The following is a 10,659-nucleotide window of genomic DNA, read 5'->3' as shown; positions in this document are numbered from 1 at the left end:
GAATGTGGGACTAGAAACATAGCATTTTCCAAGAAGCAATTCAAATTCTCCCACCACGATGCCGTAAAACATGGCAGCAAGAGAGGGAAGTTGGTTTTCATTTCCCTGATCTGTGTTTCTAATCACTGAATCCTCACGTTTTGGGTGATAATCACTGAAATAGGAGTCCTTTGTGATTAGAAATTAAAAGCAGTGCTCATCTCTTTTACAGTTCTATTGGTGTGATTTTATTGTTTGAAAGTATAGTTCCTGAAAATTATACCTGATCAAAGGCATATGTATAGTTTTTGTCTATTTACTTCCTCCTTGTTTAAATTTCTGCAAGGTTTTCATTATCAGACTTCTAGAGGCCAGAAAATAAGCCAGTTTTTATCATGAATGCTGTATCAGTCTCCTCTATGATGGTTCTTGAAACTTTCTGAGTTAGAAGTAGTTAAAGGTTAAGAGGGTAAAATGAATTTATGTCATTAGATACGCACCTAGCACAGGCCGGGTGTAATTGTGGTCATCCTAGCAGTCTGTTCTTTAGGAGCCCACGCACTGTAGTAAGGACCTTTAAAAACAATCCTTTACATCTAATTCTTATAATAACGCTTGAAGGTATTACGCCATTTTCCAGATGAAGAAAATAAAATTCAGAAGTCATATTACCCAAGTAAAATTGTAAATTTTACCAATGTCACTCAGTGAGCCCTCTGCACTTTCCTGCATTAGCTCAGCTTTACCTCATCAATATGATACTATTTGCTCTAATGGGTGTAAAGAGAATGTCCTCTTAGAGCATACATGGCTTCCGAGACAGGCATTAGGGACTTAGGGCTTCAGCAGAATTTTTGATATGTCCACAAAGAAGCATCTTTGGCTTTACCAACCTAATGTTTCCCAAAATTTCTTTGGAGACCACTTGTTGGTGATATATTAGGTTTCTTTTTAGTATTGAACTGTATGATTAATTTTTGTTCTTTTAAATCTATAGAATTCTGTTATTTTACTTATAATTTTACTAAGTACCTTTTACTTTCCTACTTGATACTATTTTGTTATTAATCCTCACTCTAGGATATTTTTCCAGAGAGAGTGGAAGGGAAGGGGAGAGACACAGAGAGAGAAACATCATGTGAGAGAGAAATATTGATTGGTTGCCTCGCACACAAGCCCCGACCAGGGCCGGGGATCGAGCCTGCAAGCGAGGTACCTGCCCCTGACCGGAATCGAATCCGGAACCCTTCAGTATTCAGGCCTATTCTCTATCCACTGAGCCAAACCAGCTAGGGCCTGATACTATTTTTTATTGCAATGAGGGCCATATCTTTGCAAAAAAACCAAGGACTTTCTTTTTATAAACTAGAGGCCCAATGCACAAAATTCGTGCACGGTGGGTGAGAGCCCTCAGCCCACCTGCACCCTCTTGCAATCTGGGACCCCTCGGGGGATGTCGTCGGGCCTAAACTGGCAGTCAGACATCCCTCTCACAATCCAGGACCCCTCGTTCCTAACTGCCTGCCTGCTTACTCCTTACCGCCCGCCTGCTCACTCCTTATAGCTTGGCTTGCTGCTCCTTAGTGCTGCCGCGGAGTCAGGAGAGGCTCCTGCCATCACCACTGTGCTCACCAGCCGTGAGCCCAGCTTCTGGCTGAGTGGTTCTTCCCCTGTGGGAGCTCACTCCACCAGGGGAAGCAAGCCTCGTGCTCGCTTCAGTGCCTGGCTGCCGGCCGCCATCTTGGCTGACAGTTAATTTGCATATACTCACTGATTAGCCAATGAAAAGGGTAGCGGTCGTACGCCAATTACCATGTTTCTCTTTTATTAGTGTAGATAGTACAGCTGCATCTTAGGTTTGAAAGTTAATCAGTAAAGTGAAAATTTTCAATAATCATAAGTACCATAAAAAATCCTTTAAATCACCCATACAGTGCAGTACTATATATGTGATTTGTGAATTTAACCTAGTTCCTTTCATTCTTTCAGGAGTGTTATCTATGGCTCTCAGTTAATAATACTTTTTTTTCCTTTCTTGAGGCTATAGATGAAACCAAAATCAACCATTTATCTACTATTTAAGTGATGTGTTTTAAAATCACTCACAATTTTTCTTTTGGTTTCAGACTGAATTGCATCCATCACATTTAATATAATTAAGGAAAAAGGGATATTGTCCTAGTATAGAACCCCTTTAAGTTACTTTAACATGATTCAATACCACTGTGATTGGAACTCACTAGCTAGCTAAGATTATTTCTCTTTTCTCATGTATGGTTGAACTTTCCAATTAACAAACTTTTCTTTCCTGTGCTCTGAACATAAAAAGATTGTGTTTGTGTGTGTGTCATCCTGTGTTCATTTAGGCTAGTATTATTTTATAAAAACTGGTTGAAAAGCAAAATGCCCTACCCCAAGGAAATACAATTTATTAGTGTAACAAGTAATCTCTTGAAGCAAGCAGGTAGTTGTGTTGGTGTCAAATGTAAGTCTCGCTAGTGGAAGCACTGATGACCATCTGTAAACTTATCGGTTTGATGCCAATGTTCTAAAAGAGACCACAAGGAGGATACAACGGCAAGAAAAAAATGGTATAGACATCCCCAGGGCACTGAATATTCCTGGGTGGGAGTCTTTACCCTTCAAATGATAGCTGCAAACCTAGGATAGTAAGTAGATGTCAATAGAAGTTGAATGAATGTTTCCTGGCCTCCCAGCAATAGTAAAGCAGATGGCTCTTCCAAGTAAAATGGAATGTCTGCCTCACCTCCCAATTCCATATGGAGAGAACTGAGCCTGGGAAGAATAACTGTCATAATAGATTTTATATTATAGACATAATTGGTCATGGTGCTGAGTGGAACAGCACTGGAAAAGTCTTAAATCCCTGTTTAGGACAGAATTAGGAGGGGAAGTTATAAATAAACAAATCAATAACATATTACATTGAAAAGGGAAGAATAGGATCATTAAATAGAGAAAAAAAAGCTTATCTGGTGTCTATTGAATGTATTTTTTTAGTCTTCCCATTAGCAAACTATGAGTCACTTTATTCATTAACTATATTTAATAATAAATAATAATTACATAAAATCTATAGTTTAGTAAACACTTTCATTCTTCTCATCAACTTCTCAACAATCCCGTGATTATAATGTTATCACCATTTGTCAAAAAAAATTTAAGCATCTGGTAAACCAGACGGCAATGTTTTATCAATTTCCATACCTACGCCTACACATAGCAGACAATCAAAAATATTTGTTTTCTGAATAAATCTCCATGTTACAAATGAAAATGTAGGTTCAGGAACATTAACTTGCCCAATGCCTATGAGTGGTAGAGGTGGGAATTTGTCTCTAAATTCCAGGTCTTTGGCTCTAAATTCTGTGGCATTTGCCCAACTTGGATAAGCAAATATCTCAGCTAATGCCGATCTATGCATTTGATTGGTTAATTCTTAAATTGTTCAAGATAATGTACACAGGGACATTGTCAGGTTGATATATCTATTTTCATTGTTTATATAAATTTCCGGTATATTCTTTCTGACATTTTACTAAAACTAAAATATGTTTAATATAAAACTAAAATATCCTATATATTAAAAGGCTAATATGTAAATTGTCCCCTTGACTGGGACTTCAACTGGAGTTCGACCAGGGGGCGGGGCCACCAGCCAACTGCCTGCAGCCCCTCCCCACTGCCAGCCTGGCCCTTTTGGCCCTGATCGGGGCGGGCCAGCTGGACCTTGCCCATGCATGAATTCATGCACTGGGCCTCTAGTGTTTAATAAAACATTTTAACAATACTTATAGAGATGAGTAACATCAACATATTAGAGTATTAGGATATTATTAAAGAAGAAATTATTTCCCTACCTCCCTGTACAATTCTTAAGAATGAATTTATTTACACACACTGATGAGCCTGCACATTCCTGCCTTTCCACTGGGTTCTAGTAGTTGTTCATGGCTAAGAGAATCCTGGTAACCTCTGCCTCATGGAACTAGAAAAGTGTTGATTCTGTTTTCAATTCAAACCTAAGGGCTTTGCACCTAAGTGACACTTTCCAATGGCACTTTAAAAAAAAAAAAGCCATTCCTTTTACAGGATATCAGGTAATTCTGCCCTTCTAATTCCCTGGTGTTTAGCAATTATTGCAGTTCATTTAATTGCTTGGCATCTCTAAGTAGTGATCTTATCACACAATGGAATGAATTAACTCATTTTGATCGACATTCATTAATGTCATATCAGCGATCCATGTGTGCTTTTTATAGCAATTCTTTGAAAAAGACTTCTTTCCTCCGTTTTCCTGAGTTTTAGAACCTATTGTAATTTTCTCCCTTGCCTCTTCTGATCCACTTACTTCAAGCGGCTGATCTCCCTTCCCAGCCTCCAATGACATTGTTAAAACCTTACGTTGTGAAAGCTGGCATTGTGAAAGATATTACTTTTGCCCCAGGGAACTTCATAAGAATTGCCATTTAGCACTTACAATCATTCTGACTCACCAAGCTTACAAAAAAAGTGTGATTTTAACCCAGGCCTTAACTACTTCTAGCTGTTAATCTTCAATCATTTAATGTCATTCACATATTCTTCAGGCATTTTTCTTATTTACTTAAGAAACAAATCACGACCTATAGTTCCAATATGAAATAAAAACATTACTGTAAACCAAATCCACATTACCTTAAAGTGTGTTATCGCTTGTAATCTTTTTTAAAGCTTACACATGCCCCAGCCAGTTTGGCTTAGTGGATAGGGCGTCAGCCTGCCGACCAAAGGGTCCCAGGTTCGATTCTGGTCAAGGGTATGTACCTTAGTTGCAGGCTTCTCCATGGCCCAAGTCCTGGTCAGGGCTCCTGCAGGAGGCAACCAATCGATTGTGTTTCTCTTTCTCTTTCCTTCTCCCTAAAAACCAATGGAAAAATATCCTTGGGTGAGGATTAACAACAACAACAAAGCTTTCACACCCCTTACTGAGGTTTTCGTATTCGGTTTCCTTTTCACCAATTCCTTCTGCTCATCCATTCTTAATTAGGGTGATTTTATTCATTGCTTTATTACTTTTTTCTCCCTTTGCCTTTACTTGTTTCTCTTTCTTTTTACTCTTTAAATATGTATCTTTTGTTTTTTTACTTTTACCTTTCTGCCCTCACATACTTTCTCTCCTGACACCGATATTCTTAACACATTAGCACTTTGAGTATGTTTGCATTGACCTTGAGCAGAATCACTTAAACTTTCTTTTTTTTTTTTTTGGCTATTTCCTAAGGATCTTTAAATTCCTAATTTCAGCTATTTTTCTTTTATACTTCGTATTATTATACATATTGGTATTATGTAGTAGTAAATCGTTGTTTTCCCCTCATTCATTGAATCCACTTCCACCCAACCTCCTATTCTATGAAGTTCTGGCATAGCTGTCAATCACAATGTCCTGCCTGCCCTCTGGATACAGGAATAAGCACATGACCCAGGCTTGGCCAATCATGGCACACCCATCCCCTGCCCACAGAGATAGTTTCAAGTATGAGGTTCCTGATTCAGAGAGAGCTGTCAGGGCCCTTCTCCCACACTGCCAGGCGCAGGAAACCTGACTCCTGCTGAAGAGATTGAAACCAACACACAAAGAGAAGCAGGAAAAGCTGCTATAGAAATAGAGTTCTAATAGAGACGTATCTATGGAAAAAGTGACGTTCCGTACCTAGATCCAGCCAAGCCCTTGAATTCACCTTCAGCCTTTGAGTCAGAAGGGATGAACAAATATGCTTTTTTTGACTTATTGTTTCAAGATGGGTTCTTTCCTAACAGTCTTAGCTGATAGAAAAGCCCAACTAATAGATGCTATTCAATGACACAAAATAAAAGGCTAACTCACATTAATGTAGATGAGACCGCAGTCTTTTAGGCACTTCATACAGGATTGGTAAATAGATAAATGATGCTGATATATTGGCATCACTGAAAGTGGTGTGGGTTCATACACATTTTTTCTCAGCACATTGTGTTAGAGCCATCGGGGCAAGCTCTCGCAATTGAGAAAGCTTTAGAAAATACGAAACCTGCCCAGCCAGTGTGGCTCAGTGGCTGAGCATCGACATATGAACCAGGAGGTCAGGGTTAAATTCCAGGTCAGGGCATATGCCTGGGTCTCAGGCTCCATCCCCAGTGTGGTGTGTGCAAGAAGGCACCTGATCAATGACTCTCTCTCAGCATTGATGTTTCTAGCTCTCTCTCCCCCTCCCTTCCTCTCTGAAATCAATAAAAATATATTTTAAAAAAACACAAACACAGAGAAACAGACTTTATTTTAGAAAAAGAAAAGAAAATAGGAAACCTTGGTGGGGGGAGAGCTGAAAATCTGCAGTTTTTACTTTCTTACAAAATGAATAAATAAAAAGGCTCATTTAGTAACTTTGCAAGCCCTCGGTGTTTTCACTCTGCTGAGCTGTCTGGAACAGCCATGGATGAAGGCACTAAGAAGACAACTTCCTCCCCTCTCCCCCACACCCCCACTACATAGAACAATGGATTAATGAAGGAGGCTTCAGATGGAATTATAAGGAAGTAAGTGCTTAACAGTGATACTAAGAGCAAACACTGGAAGAGAGCTAACTGCTTTAGCATTTTTATTAGTAATATTAGAGACCCGGTGCATGAAATTTGTGCATGGAGTGGGGGGGGAGCGGTCCCTCAGCCTGGCCTGCACCCTGTGGGATCGGGCCTAAACTGGCAGTCGGACGTCCCTTTCGCAATCTGGGATTGCTGGCTCCTAACCGCTAACCTGCCTGCCCTCCTGCCTGATCACTCCTAACCACTCGCCTGCCTGCCTGATTGCCCCTAACCACCTCTGCCTCAGCCCTGGAATTATGCTTCCCTGGGCACTCAACATTAGGCTGCATTTACCCACTGAGAGTGGTGATACTCCCACCCTCAAACGAGCTACCATTTGCTTAAGATGCAGAAAATCTTCTCCATCTATGTCTACTTAGCAAGGATGCCATTCAGTAGCTACACTGACACTCCCTAAGGAGCTCAAACTCATGTCATTGGAAGGGACCAGGCTTCTATTACTGGTATTTCCTGTAGGAGGTTTATAATCCACCTTGGTAATACAGCTTCCTCCAAAAGGAAAACATGAAAGAGTTAAACTGGTGTGGCTGCCCCAGCAAATTATTAAAACCCCCAGTAGTTCCACCAAACTCTTACTACCATTTCATAGCAAGGGCAGGACACTAAGGTGGCAATATTCAGTGGCTAGCTGAAAATATGGGTTTAGACTTTGGGAAAAACAGTATCTCAGCAGATGAGTGATTCATCCATCCATTCAGCCATTTATTTAGTCAACAATATTTGTTGAATACCTACTATATGTCAGGAACTCTGCAAGATGTTCAAAATTTTCCAGGGAATATGACAGAACTGGTCTCTTTTATCATGGTATTTAGAATCTGGTGGTATTGTCAAAGTGTTAATTGAAACCATGAGTATAGACAATCTTTCCAAGGTTTGAAGAAACACTAAGCTTTGGGGCACATTCTAACATGTAAAAAAGAGAAAATAAACCAGCAAAGGAAGTAGAGAAAGAGGAAATAGGTGGAAAACTAGAAGAGCATAACATTTAGTTTAAGATGTGAGAGTTTCAAAAGGAAGAAAGAAAATAAAATATCACTTACTGCTAAAAAATCAAGAGTATGACTGGGGGGGGGAAGTATAGTATAATATTAAGAATATGGATTATAGCTTCAGAAAAACATAACTATGAGTCCTACCTTCACCACTGATTGTTGATATGATTTTGATGGGAATGAAAATGCCTCCAATAGGGTTACGTAAATGAGATTATGTATACAAAGTGTCAAGTATACTTCCTAATAAGTAGAGGTTTAGTTTTTCAGCTTTTTAAGTTTTGGGGGGCACCTTTGAATCTGCAAAAAGGAGAATTGGTGAATCCTAGGAAATTTGCCTAATGTCTTTAAAATCCAACAAACATGTTCATAAAACCTGCCACTGTCTATGTATCTCACTATGCACCCTTTCGTTGTGCACCCTTCTGATAAGACATAAGAAGAAAAATAATAAAGGGGAAATTTTGATAGTAATTTAGGGCCACCAATTAGTGCCCAGATGCCTCAAACTTTTCGCTGAGAGCATGTGGTCAGTCACACAGCTGGGAATTTAAGCAAAATATATACTCAGGCTCTTAAAACTCAGAACTTGGGGCTGAATTGACTCTGTCTTCCACAGCATACAAATCAATCAATCAATCATCAGAGTCAGCCAAGTGAGAAGGCTACAAACCATTTTCCTCTTGCCCTTACATGGACCTTGGAGGAAGGGATAGTAGTAGGGAACCTTTAAGAGAAACATCAGAGACATCTGTAGAATGTCCTGGCAAACCCAGATCCAAAAGGGGAGATGGCTAAGCTTGGGAGGACTGAAAAATGGAAGCCAGACATCAGAGGGTAAAGGAGAAGACCTAGAGACGTATGCACAGACCACTCATTGGAGAAGTTTGGTAGTAAAAAGACAGAGACACAGGAAATTCCAACTGTGCAACTGTCAACTTCAACCTAAGCCAGGGGTGGGCAACCTTTTTGTGAGTGATAATAAAATTCATTTGAGCGACAAAAACACAGTATATGATGATGAAAAATACATTTATTTTTTAATGTATACATGTACACTGATAGTCCGACAGAAAACTTTATGACTCCGTTTGATATTATCAGTGGGACTTTTGCTGCTGCATCACTGATGACAGAGATTTTACATCAGGTTTATATTTCGTGACCTTCAGAAATATGTACGAGCTACTACTTTCATCGTCAGGCTACTCCTAGTATGAGACTTAACAAAATTCATCACTGAGAACAAAGATTCACAAGCATATGTGGATGAAACCAAAACACTGGTCAGATCTAGGAAGGCAGGGAGAGTTAAGGCAGAGGCATAGAAATTGCTCTTCCCCTCTCTTGTCAATCCATGTCTATGGTCTTTAAGATAACTTGTTATGTAAAATTATTTATTTATCTAAGATGCACCTACACTGAATTTATCTGAAAAATAAAAAAGTCCATATTAAGAAAAAAATTGTAAATGGAAGATTATAAGAGAGGGTTTCGCGTGCCAGCAAAAGTTACTGGCGTGCCATGTTTGGCACGCGTGCCAGGGGTTGCCCACCCCGGACCTAAGCTTAGACCAAGTACTTAAACTAAGTCCTGTTTGATGAGTTGGTTTCTCAAGCAAGCAATCTGTCTCGGCTCTTTCCCAGGGCCTGGCTTTCTCAGGTTCCATAAGCAGAAAGGATCATAATCCCTGCTGAGATGTCAGTGGAGACGACTCTACTTTCTGGTACACCCAGCCTGCAGATAATGATCTTGACTAGAAGATTGCAAAGCATTTAAGAGCAGTTAAGGTGCCAAGTCACACTGTCCTTTTTCCACCTGGGGAGAGATCATTCTTTCTATGCCTTGGCTTAAACAAATAAAGCAATCACTAAAAGTTCTAGTCTCTGCAGTAACACCAGGTTTCATGTCACGTTCCGGGATGCACGTAGGGCAACAACTAGGTCATCTGTGCAGATTTAGCTTTCCCAGTTACTGACAGGCTATGAATCACTCTAGGGTCAGATAACTTTCTCGAAGAAGGACTGCACGGTGATGGGGGTCAAAGACTATGGTTTGACTCAACATTCTTAAGACCTCTGTCCCATTCAAATCAATTCCTGAGCAGCTTCTACTGTGTCACAATGGTCCTAACTTAGCCCCTAGTGAACACGGGGAGACTGGACCTTCCATTTAAGCTCCTCTCACTTCCAATCCCTGCCCTAGTTAGGAGGAGTGGCTCTACCAGCCTGTGTCCACATGGGTCTGCCTTTGATCTGCTGTGTGTGCATATATGATAGCCAGAATAGTAAGGGAAATTGGCAGAATGATCAGAAAGCGTAATGACCAAATGTTTATAGTGATGTCTGGCTGATGGGTTTTAAAGCCTCCTAAAGCTTGAGATTTCAAAATTTAAGTTAATCTGTGTACTACTCACCTCATGGTCATACAAAGAAATTTCAAGTGGAGTCCTTGCCAGAGCTGCTTTGTGAGTACATTGATACTGGGTGTAGTTCATTGGCTGGCATGGGGCAGGTGAATCTCTCAAAGTGATAAGATGAACTTGTTCTACAGATTTCAATGTTCAATTTAAACAAAACATTCTGATATTAGGTTACTGGGTGGTGAGGAAAGGAATAAAACAAAGCATTATGTTTTTATTTTTTGTTCGTTCTTCATTCAACATGTATTTGTCGAGCACCTACTATGTGCTGGACACTGTACGAAGTGTTGGAAGTGCAATATGAGTAAAACCGGTCAGGTTCCTGCTCTAATGGAGCCAGAAGAAGTTGTCAAATCATTTTACAAGTCAATAGAAAAGTGTAAATGCTACAAAAGAGAGCTATGGGTGCCATGTGAATGTAAGATAAAGAAGTTTGACCTGGTTTTGGTGGTCATGATGATAGAGTTAAGGAATATCAAAGTTAATTGCCAAGAACACAGAGGACATTCCCAACTCATCATACTTGGAAACCTTGGGAAAGTCTTAGCTATGGTGTCCCTCCTCTACTCTTCTTGAGTTGTTTAATGTTTCCTCTGGATGGACAGGGAAGACTAAAAA

This window comes from Myotis brandtii, unplaced genomic scaffold (genome assembly GCF_000412655.1).
Source record: "Myotis brandtii unplaced genomic scaffold, ASM41265v1 scaffold187, whole genome shotgun sequence".
In the NCBI taxonomy this organism is placed as follows: Eukaryota; Metazoa; Chordata; class Mammalia; order Chiroptera; family Vespertilionidae; genus Myotis; species Myotis brandtii.
This window is presented reverse-complemented; position numbering follows the sequence as displayed.